The sequence below is a fragment of the Salvelinus alpinus genome, chromosome 1 (genome assembly GCF_045679555.1).
Source record: "Salvelinus alpinus chromosome 1, SLU_Salpinus.1, whole genome shotgun sequence".
Lineage (NCBI taxonomy): Eukaryota > Metazoa > Chordata > Actinopteri > Salmoniformes > Salmonidae > Salvelinus > Salvelinus alpinus.
In genome coordinates this window covers 18074773-18092129 of record NC_092086.1, presented here as the reverse complement: position 1 = coordinate 18092129, position 17357 = coordinate 18074773, and positions in this window count along the sequence as shown.

Below are 17357 nucleotides of genomic sequence, written 5' to 3'. Positions count from 1 at the left end.
GGTGAAGTTTTTGTCTCGCCTGAGTATCATCGTTTTACTGACAAAAATAAAATGCAACCCTCTAGTGTTCAGCGAGATAACACAATGTCAAATACAGGTAGCCTAGTCAAATAATTAACATCCAATCACATTAACCGTTACACTCTCGCAGGAATTCCACTAACGGTCCGTATGTAGCCAAACGTAGCTGCTGCTCATTCCGTTTGCTCTAAAATGTATTAATGGTTAAAAAGAAGTACGGCCCTGCGTCCATAGAGACACATACCAGCTCTACTTGAGGCTATGATTAAGAAGTTGGAGCTCTTCTCTGTCTGCATTAACAAGGACAACACACAGGTCTTTCCATCATTGTATGATTTTTTGTGTGCAAATGAACTCAAGCTTACGGACAATGTCAAATGTGATATAGCGAAGCACCTGATTGAGTTGGGTAATTACACAGCTACTTTCCCGAAACAGATGACACAAACAACTGGATTCGTTATCCCTTTCATGCCCTGCCTCCAGTCCACTTACCCATATCTGAACAAGAGAGCCGCATCGAAATTGCAACAAGTGGTTCTGTGAAAATGTAATTTAATCAGAAGCCACTGACAGATTTCTGGATAGGGCTGCGCTCAGAGTATCCTGCCTTGGCAAATCGCGTTGTTAAGACACTGATGCCCTCTGCAACCACTTACCTATGAGAGAGTGGATTCTCGGCCCTCACTAGCATGAAAACTAAATACAGGCTCAGGGAATAGCCCACATTAGCCCCATCTTTTTCTATGTGTAGCAGGCTTACAATGATGTCAAAAACACTATATTTGTGAGAGCGCTGACCCTGGTGCCAGAGGGGGAACGCAGCTGGAGGGTGAATGTCTGAAGGGGTACGGGACTATACGTTTGGGAACCACTGCACTAGTTGATGTAGCTGAGTCTGTTTGGACTCAGCTACATCAATATTTACTTTCTACAAGCAAAGTAAACAAACACAGGTGAAGGGACGGAGTAGTGGTGCTTGGATAGACAGTCTTTATCATGGCAGTTCTGGAGCGCACACACACACACACACACCTACATTTTTATGTCTATCCCTCACTTTGTTTTCAGTCAACTTTGTATAAATCTCCTCATAGACATTCAGACTAAACTGTGCTTCACAACATTACATCAACATCAGATGAATACTAGATATGATGGCTGGACGTGAGCAAAAAGGGATGTTTGAATACTGTGGATGAGAAAAACGTTTTGTACTTCTGTTCCTCTGATACTGCACGCTCTACTGGAGAAGAGCATTCACTGAGATGCACTGTGCACATACACACCCACATACACAATCACGCACACTAACACACACAGCCACGGGACCTGTTAAGTGTACTGAGCCAATCAGAGCTGGCAGCCCAAAGACAGCTGGTCACAGAAGAGCAAGGCTGTGTGTGTGTGTGTGTGTGTGTGTGTGTGTGGAGTCAGTTCCTGGCGTATACAGTTGTTCAGAGAGCCAGAACCCAGCAGTACTTTCCCCCTTCTCCTCTCCAACTCTGTGACGATGAGGAAAGTAGTAGTTTATACCCCTCAGTACGTGTGGTTTGTACCCCTCCTGTGTGTAGAGCACTGACACTTCGTATGAGTGTGTGGCCTTCAATCCCACAGCCACCTTGATTCATAAGGCTACTGAGATCTGCTGAGGAGGAACAAGGACAAGGCAATGTTTCCACCATGCAATCAGTGATCTCTGAGGCTGTGTTGCAAATGGCCCCTATATTCCCTGTAGTGCACTACTTCTGATTAGGGCTCTTACTGACCCTTTAAAAATATTTTTTAACAGGATGTGATGTCACAGTAATGGAAAAGTCTGCAATGTTATCTGGGCTTGCTGAACACACACACACACACACACACACACACACACACACACACACACACACACACACACACACACACACACACACACACACACACACACACACACACACACACACACACACACACACAGCTCTGTCAATACTGCTGATATTAACTGGGTCCATGCAGGCAGGATGACATCACTGTGGTTTGCCCTATGAAAACACTGGACAGACTGTTCCCAAAACAGCCAATAAAGAGATGTACAGAACCCCATGGGCCCTGGTCAAACGTAGTGCACTAAATAAGGAATAGGGTGCCATTCGGGACGCGACCCCAGTCCCCTTCTGTAGGGCTGAAGTCAGGAGGTGTGGGCCAGTCCCCTTCTATTGGGCTGAAGTCAGGAGGTGTGGGCCAGTCCCCTTCTATAGGGCTGAAGTCAGGAGGTGTGGGCCAGTCCCCTTCTCTTGGGCTGAAGTCAGGAGGTGTGGGCCAGTCCCCTTCTGTAGGGCTGAAGTCAGGAGGTGTGGGCCAGTCACCTTCTGTAGGGCTGAAGTCGGGAGGTGTGGGCCAGTCCCCTTCTGTAGGGCTGAAGTCAGGAGGTGTGGGCCAGTCCCCTTCTATAGGGCTGAAGTCAGGAGGTGTGGGCCAGTCCCCTTCTATAGGGCTGAAGTCAGGAGGTGTGGGCCAGTCCCCTTCTATAGGGCTGAAGTCAGGAGGTGTGGGCCAGTCCCCTTCTATTGGGCTGAAGTCAGGAGGTGTGGGCCAGTCCCCTTCTGTAGGGCTGAAGTCAGGAGGTGTGGGCCAGTCCCCTTCTGTAGGGCTGAAGTCAGGAGGTGTGGGCCAGTCCCCTTCTATAGGGCTGAAGTCAGGAGGTGTGGGCCAGTCCCCTTCTGTAGGGCTGAAGTCAGGAGGTGTGGGCCAGTCCCCTTCTATTGGGCTGAAGTCAGGAGGTGTGGGCCAGTCACCTTCTGTAGGGTTGAAGTCAGGAGGTGTGGGCCAGTCCCCTTCTATTGGGCTGAAGTCAGGAGGTGTGGGCCAGTCCCCTTCTGTAGGGCTGAAGTCAGGAGGTGTGGGCCAGTCCCCTTCTGTAGGGCTGAAGTCAGGAGATGTGGGCCAGTCCCCTTCTGTAGGGCTGAAGTCAGGAGGTGTGGGCCAGTCCCCTTCTGTAGGGCTGAAGTCAGGAGGTGTGGGCCAGTCCCCTTCTGTAGGGCTGAAGTCAGGAGGTGTGGGCCATTCCCATTCTATTGGGCTGAAGTCAGGAGGTGTGGGCCAGTCCCCTTCTGTAGGGCTGAAGTCAGGAGGTGTGGGCCAGTCCCCTTCTGTAGGGCTGAAGTCAGGAGATGTGGGCCATTCCCCTTCTGTAGGGCTGAAGTCAGGAGGTGTGGGCCAGTCCCCTTCTGTAGGGCTGAAGTCAGGAGGTGTGGGCCAGTCCCCTTCTGTAGGGCTGAAGTCAGGAGGTGTGGGCCATTCCCATTCTATAGGGCTGAAGTCAGGAGGTGTGGGCCAGTCCCCTTCTGTAGGGCTGAAGTCAGGAGGTGTGGGCCATTCCCCTTCTATAGGGCCAAGGCTGAAGTCAGGAGGTGTGGGTCATTCCTCTTCTATAGGGCCAAGGCTGAAGTCAGAGAAGTGTGGGCCATTCCCCCTCTATAGGGCCAAGGCTGAAGTCAGGAGGTGTGGGCCATTCCCCTTCTATAGGGCTGAAGTCTGAGAGATGTGGGTCAGTCCCGTTCTATAGGGCCAAGGCTGAAGTCAGAGAGATGTGGGCCAGTCCCTTTCTATAGGGCCAAGGCTGAAGTCAGAGAGGTGTGGGCCAGTCCCTTTCTATAGGGCCAAGGCTGAAGTCAGAGAGGTGTGGGCTGTGGGAGACTTTAAATGTGGGCTGTGGCTTTAAATAACTTCTATACGCCAATCCGGAAGTCTTTAAGAGTGTATTTGAGAGATATGCATGTACAGTTATCAGCTAATCCTATTGCCTGTACAGTGATCAGCTAATCCTATTGCCTGTATAGTTATCAGATAATCCTAATGCCTGTATAGTTATCAGATAATCATATTGCCTGTACAGTTATCCTTTTTGCTGCATATGTACTGATTATAAAAAGCATGTTACCCTATTTAAATAGAACTAAAGGTCTATCTTTCAATAAGCCTGTGACCATTTAACAAGAGGAAGTGCATTGCTATGGAACAGAAGCTCTGTGTGATGCCTCTAATTCAGCACATATAACCAAAGACAAGGATCTGCAGCCCACTGATGGTCGCTGGTCAAACTGGAAGATTTATAAAGAGGGTCGTTGGGTGGGGTCATGGGTTAATGCTGGCCTATAGGAAATCACCCTTCTTGATCCCTCCCTCCCGCCCCTACCAGCCTCTCTGTCGCCCCTCAAAGGGCAGCATGGTCCGTGTCTGCAGGACAAGGAAACGCATTCTACACTCAGAAAAAAAAAGAAACGTCCCTTTTTCAGGACCCTGTCTTTCAAAGATAATTCATAAAAATCCAGGGTTTAAGGGTTTAAACACTGTTTCCCATGCTTGTTCAATGAACCATAAACAATTAATGAACATGCACCTGTGGAACGGTCGTTAAGACACTAACGGCTTACAGACGGTAGGCAATTAAGGTCACAGTTATGAAAACTTAGGACACTAAAGAGGCCTTTCTACTGACTCTGAAAAACACCAAAAGAAAGATGCCCAGTGTCCCTGCTCATCTGCGTGAACGTGCCTTAGGCATGCTGCAAGGAGGCATGAGGACTGCAGATGTGGCCTGGGGAAAAAATTGCAATGTCCGTGCTGTGAGACGCCCAAGACAGCACTACAGGGAGACAGGACGGACAGCAGATCATCCTCGCAGTGGCAGACCACATGTAACAACACCTGCACAGGACCGGTACATCCGAACATCACACCTGCGGGACAGGTACAGGATGGCAACAACTGCCAGAGTTACACCAGGAATGCACAATCCCTCCATCAGTGCTCAGACTGTCCGCAATAGGCTGAGAGAGGCTGAACTGAGGGCTTGTAGGCCTGTTGTAAGGCAGGTCCTCACCAGACATCACCGGCAACAACGTTGCCTATGATCACAAACCCACCGTCGCTGGACCAGACAGGACTGGCAAAAAGTTATCTTCACTGACAAGTCGCGGTTTTGTTTCACCAGGGGTGATGGTCGGATTTGCGTTTATCGTCTAAATAATGAGCATTACACCGAGGCCTGTACTCTGGAGCGGGATCGATTTGGAGGTGGAGGGTCCATCATGGTCTGGGGCGGTGTGTCACAGCATCATCAGACTGAGCTTGTTGTTGTTGCAGGCAATCTCAACGCTGTGCGTTACAGGGAAGACATCCTCCTCCCTCATGTGGTACCCTTCCTGCAGGCTCATCCTGACATGACCCTCCAGCATGACAATGCCACCAGCCGTACTGCTCGAATGTCAGTGTTCTGCCATGGCCAGCGAAGAACCCGGATCCCATTGAGCTCGTCTGGTACCTGTTGGATCGGAGGGTGAGGGCTATGGCCATTCCCCACAGAAATGTCAGGGAACTTGCAGGTGCCTTGGTGGAAGAGTGGGGGTAACATCTCACAGCAAGAACTGGCAAATCTGGTGCAGTCCACGAGGAGGAGATGCACTGCAGTACTTAATGCAGCTGGTGGCCACACCAGATACTGACTGTTGATTTTGATCCCCCCTTTGTTCAGGGACACATTATTAAATTTGTTTGTCACATGTCTGTGGAACTTTGAATCTTGTTGTTGAATCTTATGTTCATATTTATATATTTTATAAATATGTTTAGTTTGCTGAAAATAAACGCAGTTGACAGTGAAAGGACGTTTCTTTTTTTGCTGAGTTTATGACATATGGTCTCTACAGAGATGTGACTAACAGGCAGGCAAGCCCCTCGTTACATCCTGTTGCTACAGCCCCTCAGTACAGCCCGTCGTCACAGCCCCTCAGTACAGCCCCTCGATACATCCTGCTGCTCCAGCCCCTCAGTACAGCCCGTCGTTACAGCCCATCGTTACAGCCCCTCGTTACAGCCTGCTGCTACAGCCCCTCGTTACATCCTGCTAGTACAGCCCCTCAGTACAGCCCCTCGTTACATCCTGCTAGTACAGCCCCTCAGTACAGCCCCTCGTTACATCCTGCTAGTACAGCCCCTCAGTACAGCCCCTCGTTACATCCTGCTGCTACAGCCCCTCAGTACAGCCCCTCGTTACAGCCTGCTGCTACAGCCCCTCGTTACATCCTGCTAGTACAGCCCCTCAGTACAGCCCCTCGTTACATCCTGCTGCTACAGCCCCTCAGTACAGCCCCTCGTTACATCCTGCTAGTACAGCCCCTCAGTACAGCCCCTCGTTTCATCCTGCTGCTACAGCCCCTCAGTACAGCCCCTCGATACAGCCCGTCGTTACAGCCCATCGTTACAGCCCCTCGTTACAGCCCGTCGTTACAGCCCGTCGTTACAGCCCGTCGTTACAGCCCATCGTTACAGCCCCTCGTTACAGCCTGCTGCTACAGCCCCTCGTTACATCCTGCTAGTACAGCCCCTCGTTACATCCTGCTGCTACAGCCCCTCAGTACAGCCCGTCGTTACAGCCCATCGTTACAGCCCCTCGTTACAGCCTGCTGCTACAGCCCATCGTTACAGCCTGCTGCTACAGCCCCTCAGTACAGCCCATAGTTATATCCAGAGTCATGTATTTAGAGAGTTGGGACATTGATGTTTCTGCATTATAACGCATTTACATGACTCTACAACATTCTATGACAGCCATGTTAACTCTTCATTTACATGACTCTACAACATTCTATGGCAGCCATGTTAACTCTTCAGAGAGAGAGAGACAATATGTAGTCATCACTATTGTACACAGTCTAGAGAGAGAGACAATATGTAGTCATTACTATAGTACACAGTCTAGAGAGAGAGAATATGTAGTCATCACTATAGTACACAGTCTAGAGAGAGAGAATATGTAGTCATTACTATAGTACACAGTCTAGAGAGAGAGAATATGTAGTCATTACTATAGTACACAGTCTAGACAGAGACAATATGTAGTCATTACTATAGTACACAGTCTAGACAGAGAGAGACAATATGTAGTCATTACTATAGTACACAGTCTAGACAGAGAGAGACAATATGTAGTCATTACTATAGTACACAGTCTAGACAGAGAGAGAGACAATATGTAGTCATTACTATAGTACACAGTCTAGACAGAGACAATTTGTAGTCATTACTATAGTACACAGTCTAGACAGAGAGAGACAATATGTAGTCATTACTATGGTACACAGTCTAGACAGAGACAATTTGTAGTCATTACTATAGTACACAGTCTAGACAGAGACAATTTGTAGTCATTACTATAGTACACAGTCTAGACAGAGAGAATATGTAGTCATTACTATAGTACACAGTCTAGACAGAGAGAGACAATATGTAGTCATTACTATAGTACACAGTCTAGACAGAGAGAGAGAATATGTAGTCATTACTATAGTACACAGTCTAGACAGAGAGAGACAATATGTAGTCATTACTATAGTACACAGTCTAGACAGAGAGAGACAATATGTAGTCAAGTCTTGCTGCAGCCCAGGAGAAACATCATAGGGAAGGAAGTAACCACATGGCTGCAGACCAGGACCAGGGTGTCCTGCAGGAAGAATCAAAAGGCTGCAGACCAGGACCAGGGTGTCCTGCAGGAAGAATCAAAAGGCTGCAGACCAGGACCAGGGTGTCCTGCAGGAAGAATCAAAAGGCTGCAGACCAGGACCAGGGTGTCCTGCAGGAAGAATCAAAAGGCTGCAGGCTACAGTTGTTCTTCTCTTCATGGAGTGAACTGGGGTCAGAACTAAACAGAAGTTACAGAGAGAGGAGAGACAGAGCAGAGAGAATGGAAGGAAATAGGGAATGGGATGGAGTGGGGAATGGAAAGGAGTGGGGAATGGAAAGGAGTGGGGAATGGAAAGGAGTGGGGAATGGAAAGGAGTGGGGAATGGAAAGGAGTGGGGAATGGAATAGAAAGGAGTGGGGAATTGAAAGGAGTGGGGAATGGAATAGAAAGGAGTGGGGAATGGAATGGAAAGGAGTGGGGAATGGAATGGAATGGAGTGGGGAATGGAAAGGAGTGGGGAATGGAAAGGAGTGGGGAATGGAATAGAAAGGAGTGGGGAATGGGAGGGAAAGGAGGGGGGAATGGAAAGGAGTGGGGAATGGGATGGAAAGGAGTGGGGAATGGAAAGGAGTGGGGAATGGAATTGAAAGGAGTGGGGAATTGAAAGGAGTGGGGAATTGAAAGGAGTGGGGAATGGAATGGAGTGGGGAATGGAAAGGAGTGGGGAATGGAAAGGAGTGGGGAATGGAAAGGAGTGGGGAATGGAAAGGAGTGGGGAATGGGATGGAAAGGAGTGGGGAATGGAAAGGAGTGGGGAATGGAAAGGAGTGGGGAATGGAAAGGAGTGGGGAATGGAAAAGAAAGGAGTGTGGAATGGAAAGGAGTGGGGAATGGAATGTAATGGAGTGGGGAATGGGATGGAAAGGAATGGGGAATGGAAAGGAGTGGGGAATGGAATAGAAAGGAGTGGGGAATTGAAAGGAGTGGGGAATTGAATGGAGTGGGGAATGGAAAGGAAAGGAGTGGGGAATGGAAAGGAAAGGAGTGGGGAATGGAAAGGAGTGGGGAATGGAAAGGAGTGGGGAATGAAAAGGAGTGGGGAATGGAAAGGAATGGGATGGAAAGGAGTGGGATGGAAAGGAGTGGGGAATGGAAAGGAGTGGGGAATGGAAAGGAGTGGGGAATGGAAAGGAGTGGGGAATGGAATGGAGTGGGGAATGGAAAGGAGTGGGGAATGGAATGGAGTGGGGAATGGAATAGAAAGGAGTGGGGAATGGAAAGGAGTGGGGAATAGAAAGGAGTGGGGAATGGAATAGAAAGGAGTGGGGAATGGAAAGGAGTGGGGAATGGAAAGGAGTGGGGAATGGAAAGGAAAGGAGCGGGGAATGGAAAGGAGCGGGGTATGGAAAGGAGCGGGGTATGGAAAGGAGCGGGGAATTGAAAGGAGTGGGGAATGGAAAGGAGTGGGGAATGGAAAGGAGTGGGGAATATCAAAGGAGTGGGGAATATCAAAGGAGTGGGGAATATCAAACGAGTGGGGAATTGAAAGGAGTGGGGAATGGAAAGGAGTGGGGAATGGAAAGGAGTGGGGAATGGAAAGGAAAGGAGTGGGGAATGAAAGGAGCGGGGTATGGAAAGGAGCGGGGTATGGAAAGGAGCGGGGAATTGAAAGGAGTGGGGAATGGAAAGGAGTGGGGAATATCAAAGGAGTGGGGAATATCAAAGGAGTGGGGAATATCAAACGAGTGGGGAATTGAAAGGAGTGGGGAATTGAAAGGAATAGTGAAAGGAACAGGGAATTGAAAGGAATGGGGAATGGAAGATGTGACGGAAAGAAAGAGACCATCACTGTGCTTTGGTTTTAAGTCAGATGAGTCGTCTAAATTCAGTTTTGGTATTAAATGTGGAGGAGACAACATGGAGAGGAAAGGGAACTGACAGTGTCAGTCAGATAAGACCACATGTAAAACTATGACGTTATGGTGTTAGATGTGGAGGAGACAACATGGAGAGGAAAGGGAACTGACAGGGCCAGTCAGATAAGACCACATGTAAAACTATGACGTTATGGTGTTAGAATGAGCATGTGTTTCGATATTTGTTACGTCTTTCATCCACACTAAAAGGATCAGTAATAATCTATTGCATTGAGTCCTCCTGCATAGAGAGTCGAAGTCTGAGTGAGTCTGTCCACTGCCAGATGAGAGATGGAAAAGCTGGGTTTTAACATAGTTGATTTGAGCCCAGCCCAAAAGAGTTGCGACAGAATCTCCAGATTCAATAATGGAAAATACTGTCTATTGCACAAGCCAGTCTGGGCTGACTGGAGGAGAGAGAGGGGGGAGGGGGGAGAGAGAGAGAGGTAGGAGGGAGGGGAGAGAGAGAGAGGTAGGAGGGAGGGAGGGGAGAGAGAGAGATGGGCGGGAGAGAGAGGAGGGAGGGGGGAGAGAGAGGAGAGAGAGGAGAGAGAGGAGGGAGGAGGGAGAGAAAGAGTTAGGGGGGAGGGGAGAGAGAGAGAGATATAGAGGAGAAAGAGAGGGAGGGAGGGGAGAGAGAGAGAGAAATATAGAGGAGAGAGAGATAGGAGGGAGGGGAAGAGAGAGAGAGAGAGAGAGAGAGAGAGAGAGAGAGAGAGAGAGAGGAGGGGAGAGAGAGGGAGGGGAGAGAGTAGAGAAAGAGTTAGGAGGAAGGGGAGAGAGAGAGATAGGAGGGAGAGAGAGAGAAATATAGAGGAGAGAGAGAGGGAGGGGAGAGAGAGAGAGAAATATAGAGGAGAGAGAGATAGGAGGGAGGGGAGGAGGGGAGAGAGAAAGAGGGAGGGGAGAGAGGGAGAGAGAGAGGTAGGAGGGAGGAGAGAGATATTTCCTGTGACTGTGCCTCAAAACCAGATGTTTACCTGGCCCACCATTCCACCCTAGACTTGAACAGCCTTAAAGATCAGGTCCACCTATACAAGGCAGCAGTGCCCACCTAAGCCAGGACCCTAAAGGACATTGACCTCAACTGCTGCCCCAACACCTCACACAGGATTATCAGATCAACAGACATCCCACCCAGACCTGTGTGACCCCCCCCCCCCCCGGACCTACACATAGAGGACCCACGCCAAGAGGACCTACAGACCACAGCACCACCAGCCACATCCACACAAAGTCTTCACTATTTCATCCTGGAAAATCCAGGGCCTAAAGTCATCTGCCTTTGGCCTAAAGAGCAGGAACCTGGAAATCAGAAATGCACAAAATGTCATCCTACAAGAAACCTGGTATAGAGGAGATGGACTCACTGGTTGCCCTCTAGGTTACAGACAGCTGGTAGTCCCATCCACCAAACTACCATTTATGAAACAGGGTATAGAGGAGATGGACTCACTGGTTGCCCTCTAGGTTACAGACAGCTGGTAGTCCCATCCACCAAACTACCAGGTATGAAACATGGTATAGAGGAGATGGACCCACTGGTTGCCCTCTAGGTTACAGACAGCTGGTAGTCCCATCCACCAAACTACCATTTATGAAACATGGTATAGAGGAGATGGACCCACTGGTTGCCCTCTAGGTTACAGACAGCTGGTAGTCCCATCCACCAAACTACCATTTATGAAACATGGTATAGAGGAGATGGACCCACTGGTTGCCCTCTAGGTTACAGACAGCTGGTAGTCCCATCCACCAAACTACCAGGTATGAAACAGGGAAGGGACTCGGGAGGTATGCTAATTTGGTATATGAATCAAAACAGGAAGGTTTTACATTTGGCTAGAAATTCTAAAGGAAATGATGTCAACAGAGAAACATATCCTCCTATGTGCTAACTACAGTGCCCTCCACTACTATTGGCACCTTGGTAAATATGAGCAAAACGGTCTGTGAAAGAAATGTCTTTATTGTTTATGCTCTTGGTCTTTCATTCAACATTTTCACAAAAATCAAACATTTAATTAAAGTAAAATAATTGGGGAAAAAATGATCAGAAAAACAAATATTTTTCTCAAATATATATGTGCCACAATTATTTGCACCCCTTCATTCAACACTTTGTGAAACCTCCCTTTGCCAAGAGAACAGCTCTGAGTCTTCACCTATAATGTGTAATGAGGTTGGAGAACACATGGCAAGGGATCTGAGACCATTCCTCCACACAGAATCTCTCCAGATCCTACATGTTCCGAGGTCCACTCTTGTGGACTCTCCTCTGCAGCTCATCACGCAGGGTTGACCATGGCAAAACCTTCATTCTGTGGTCAGTGAACCATTTTTTGTCCTGCTGGAAGATCCAACCACGGCCCAGTTGAAGCTTCCTAGCAGAGTTAGTCAGGTTTAGATTTAATATCTGCTGGTACTTGATGGAACCATGATACCGTGTATCCTAACAAGTGGTCCAGGTCCTTTGGAAGAAAAACAGGCCCACAACATCAAAGATCCACCACCGTACTTCACAGTGGGGACGAGGTACTTTTCTGCATGGATATCTTTCTGTCTACACCAAACCCACCTCTGGTGTTTGTCTCCAAAAAGCTCTATTTTGGTCTCATCTGACCATAGAACCCGGTCCCATAGAAAGGTCCATTAACATTTGGCAAACTGTAGGTGCTTGAGTTTGATGACAGCAAAGTCTTTTTTAATGGAAACTCTCCCAAACAACTTGTGGTTATGTAGGTGACGTCTGATCTTAGTTTTGGAGACTTTCTGACCCCAAGTCCCAACTTCTTATTTAACTAGGCAAGTCAGTTAAGAACAAATTCTTATTTACAATGACGGCCTACCTTGGAACAGTGGGTTAACTGCCTTGTTCAGGAGCAGAACGACAGATTTTTACCTTGTCAGCTCGGGGATTCAATCTAGCAACCTTTCGGTTACTGACCCAACGCTCTAACCACTAGGCTCCCTAACGCCCCTCTAACCACTTGGCTACCTGCCGCCCCAACTAACGTCTACAATTCTTCAACTGTGATCCTTTTTTGGCCTACTCGAACCATCCTCCTCACTGTGCGTGGGGTCAATATAGACACACGTCCTCTTCCAGGGCGATTGTTAACATCTCCAGTTGCTTTAACCTTCTTCATTATTGCCCTGCTTGTGGAAATGGGCATTTCCAACCGTTGGGCTATTTTCTTAGAGCCATTTCCTGAACTATGCAGCTCAACAACCTCTCACACATCATTACTATATTCGCGGGTCTTTCCCATAGTGATGGATGACTATGGGAACTTGGCCTGTGTCACCTCATATTTATACCCCAGTGAAACAGGAGGTCATGGCTTACCACTTAAGTGTTCCTAAAAACTCAGGTAAACTTAAAAACGTAAAATACGAATGAGAATATACTTCAGATTTTACTCATATGAATTTCTAGGGGTGCCAATAATTGTGGCACACATGTTTCGGAGAAAAATATTTATTTCACATGTATTTTTTTCAATAATTTGACTTCAATTAAAGGTTAGATTTTTGTGAATATTTTGAATGAAAGACCAAGAGCATCATTTTTTTTTAAATAAAGATTCACAACCCGTTTTGCTCATATTTACCAAAGGTTGAAATATTAGTGGAGGCACTGTCTATCCAGCACTAGAATCCCCATACTTTAATGAAGACAGCTTCTCCATCCTGGAGGGGGAAATCAATCATTTACAGGCCCAGGGACGTGTACTAGTCTGTGGTGACCTAAATGCCAGAACTGGACAAGAACCTGACATCCTCAGCACACAGGGGGACAAACACTTACCTGGAGGTGACAGCATTCCCTCCCCAATATGCCCCCCTAGTTACAACTAGGACAACATAACCAACAAGAACGGGTCACAACTCCTGCACCTCTGTCACAGGAGTACTGTACATAGTCAATGGTAGGCTTCGAGGGGACTCCTACGGTAGGTACAGTACACCTGTAGCTCATCTCTTGGCAGTAGTACTGTAGACTACATTTTCACTGACCTCAACCCAGAGCGTTCACAGTCAGCCAATCCCAGTCTACTTGAACAGAGCATTACAAAGGAACTGAAGAACATTAAGAAATGCTAAGGAAAGTAGTGTGGAAACCTACCAAAACAACAACAAATTCAATCCCTTTTAGACAACTTCCTGGACAAAAAGTTGCACTGTAATAGTGAAGGTGTAAACTTGGCAGTAGAAAACCTAAACAGTATATTTGACCTCGCAGCTTCCCTATCAAATCTAAACATGTCAAGCAGAAGACCTTAGAAAATTAACAACAATGACAAATGGTTTGATGAAGAATGCAAAAATTTAAGAAAGAAATTGAGAAACCTGTCCAAAAAAAACATAGAGACCCAGAAAACCTGAGTCTATGCTTTCACTACGGTGAATCACTAAAACAATACAGTAATACACTATGGAAAAATAAGGAACAGCACGCCAGAAATCAGTTCAATGTAATTGAAGAATCCATAGACTCCAACCACTTTTGGGAAAATTGGAAAGCACTAAACAAACAACAAGAAGAGTTATCTATCCAAAATGGAGATGTATGGATAAACCACTTCTCCAATCTTTTGGGCCCTATACCAAAAAACAAACAGAAAAAACATGATCATATACAAATCTTAGAATTAACTATTAAAGACTACCAGAACCCACTGGATTCTCCAATTACATTGAATGAACTACAGGACAAAATACAAACCCTCCAACAGAAATAAGGCCTGTCGTGTTGTGTTATCCTAAATGAAAGTAGAAAATATACAGACCACGCATTCCAATTGGCTATACTAAAACTCTTTAACATCATCCTTAGCTCTGGCATCTTCCCCAATAGTTGGAACCAAGGACTGATCATCCCAATTCACAAAAGTGGAGACAAATTTGACCCCAATAACTACCGTGGGATATGTGTCAACAGCAACCTTGGGAAAATCCTCTGTGTTATCATTAACAGCAGACTCGTACATTTCCTCAATGAAAACAATGTACTGAGCAAATGTCAAATTGTCTTTTTACCAAATTACCGTATGATAGACCACGCATTCACCCTGCACACCCTAATTGATAAACAAACAAACCAAAACAAAGGCAAAGTATTCTTGTGTGTTGTTGATTTCAAAAAAGCTTTTGACTCAATTTGGCATGAGGGTCTGCTGTACACATTGATGGAAAGTGGTGTTGGGGGAAAAACATACGACATTACAAAATCTATGTACACAAACAAGTGTGTAAAAGAAATTGGCAAGAAACACACATTTCTTTCCACAGGACCGTGGGGTGAGACAGGGATGCAGCTTAAGCCACACCCTCTTCAACATATATATCAGTGAATTGGCGAGGGCACTAGACCAGTCTGCAGCACCCGGCCTCACCCTTCTAGAATCTGAAGTCAAAATTCTACTCTTTGCTGATGATCCGGTGCTTCTGTCCCCAACCAAGGAGGGCCTACAGCAGCACCTAGATCTTCTGCACAGATTCTGTCAGACCTGGGCCCTGACAGTAAATCTCAGTAAGTCAAAACTAATGGTGTTCCAAAAAAGGTCCAGTTGCCAGGACCACAAATACAAATTCCATCTAGTCACGGTTGCCCTAGAGCACACAAAAAACTATACATACCTTGGCCTAAACATCAGTGCCACAGGTAACTTCCACAAAGCTGTGAACCATCTGAGAGACAAGACAAGAAGGGCCTTCTATGCCATCAAAAGGAACATAACATTTGAATCTGGCTAAAAATAGCCATCACTACAGACAGATTAACCTGGAGAAGAGCCCCCTAAGCAAGCTGGTCCTGGGGCTCTGTTCACAAACACAAACACACCCCACAGAGCCCCAGGACAGCAACACAATTAGACCCAACCAAATCATGAGAAAACAAAAAGATAATTACTTGACACATTGGAATCAGCAATTATTTTATTTCCCCTTTTGCACATTTGAAATGTATTTATTATTTTGTAACTTTTGTGAGTGTAATGTTTACTGTACATTTTTATTGTTTATTTCACTTTTGTTTATTATATTTTCATTTGCTTTTTCAATGTAAACATATGTTTCCCATGCCAATAAAGCCCTGAGCGAGAGAGAGAGAGAGCGAGAGAGAGAGAGAGAAAGAGGGGTTAGAGAAGATAAATACTGTTTTCTTTGGAAAACCTTTCCATCTGAGAAAGTCCGAATCAGAGTTACCTGGTCTAAAACAACTGTTACTCTTGAGAGAAGAACCTTTAAATGGCATGCTGTTTTCAGACGAGAGACCGTTAACATTCTTCCTAAACGTTTTCAACACAATAGTCTGAAATATCCTTTCAATTCTTGATAGTGGATCCACATGAAGTCTTTGCAGAGCCTCTACCTCCATCCTCCTCCCTCCTCCGCGTGTGTGCCCGCTTGGAGTTTGCCAAAAGGCATCTGAAGTCTCTCAGACCATGAGAAACAGGATTCTCTGGTCTGATGAAACCAAGATTGAACTCTTTGGCCTGAATGCCAAGAGTCATCTGGAGGAATCCTGTCCCCGTCCCTACGGTGAAGCACGGTGGTGGCAGCATCTCTACGGTGAAGCATGGTGGTGGCAGCATTTCTACGGTGAAGCATGGTGGTGGCAGCATCTCTACGGTGAAGCATGGTGGTGGCGGAGTCATGCTGAGGGGATGTTTTTCAGCGGCAGGGACTGGGAAACTAGTCAGGATCGAGGGGAAGATGAACGGAGCAAAGTACAGAGAGATCCTTGATGAAAACCTGCTCCAGAGCACTCAGGACCTCAGACTGGGGCGAAGGTTCACCTTCCAACAGGACAACGACCCTAAGCACACAGCCAAAACAACGCAGGAGTGGCTTCAGGACAAGTCTCTGAATTTCATTGAGTGGCCCAGCTGTAGTCCGGACTTGAACCCGATCGAACATCTCTGGAGAGACCTGAAAATAGCTGTGCAGCAACGCTCCCCATCCAACCTGACAGAGTTTGAGAGGATCTGCAGAGCAGAATGGGAGAAACCCCCCAAATACAGGTGTGCCATGCTTGTAGCATCATACCCAAGCAGACTTGAGGTTATTGCTGCCAAAGGTGCTCCAACAAAGTACTGAGTAAAGGATGTGAATACTTATGTAAATGCCATATTTTGTTTATTTTTATTCATTTGCAAACATTTCTAAAAACCTGTTTTTGCTTTGTCATTATGGGGTATTGTGTGTAGAAAACAATGTCATCCATTTTAGAATACGGCTGTAACGTAACAAAATGTGGAAAATGTCAAAGGGTCTGACTACTTTCCAAATGCACTGTTTGGCTTTTGGATTGTCCATAGATATAGACTAGGTCCTAGCATTGCCTTTAAAATGCATGTTGTCGACAGATTAAATGTATGACTATAATACATTTTGTGAGATGACACAGCCAAGCTAGGGAAAAAACTACATTGCATGCTGACTCAAACTGACCAGAAGTGGAATGGAACTAAAAAGGAATGTGTATGACGGATGTTAGAGATTTGTTTGTGTCCTTTCTAGATGATTAAAAGTTCATAAGTGTTTTTCAATAAAAGTGAAAATGAAGAGACTCTTAACCTCTGGACATGTGCTACATTCCAAGTGTGTTTATTATCCAGTAAACTGTAACTGAACTTCAGAAGCACTTCCCCATAATAATGCATCCTAGTTGATGATCCATGGACTAGAGCCTAACGTGATAACAGTGGACTAGGGCCTAACGTGATAACACTGGACTAGGGCCTAACGTGATAACACTGGACTAGGGCCTAACGTGATAACACTGGACTAGAGCCTAACGTGATAACACTGGACTAGGGCCTAACGTGATAACACTGGACTTGGGCCTAACGTGATAACACTGGACTAGGGCCTAACGTGATAACACTGGACTAGGGCCTAACGTGATAACACTGGACTTGGGCCTAACGTGATAACACTGGACTAGGGCCTAACGTGATAAC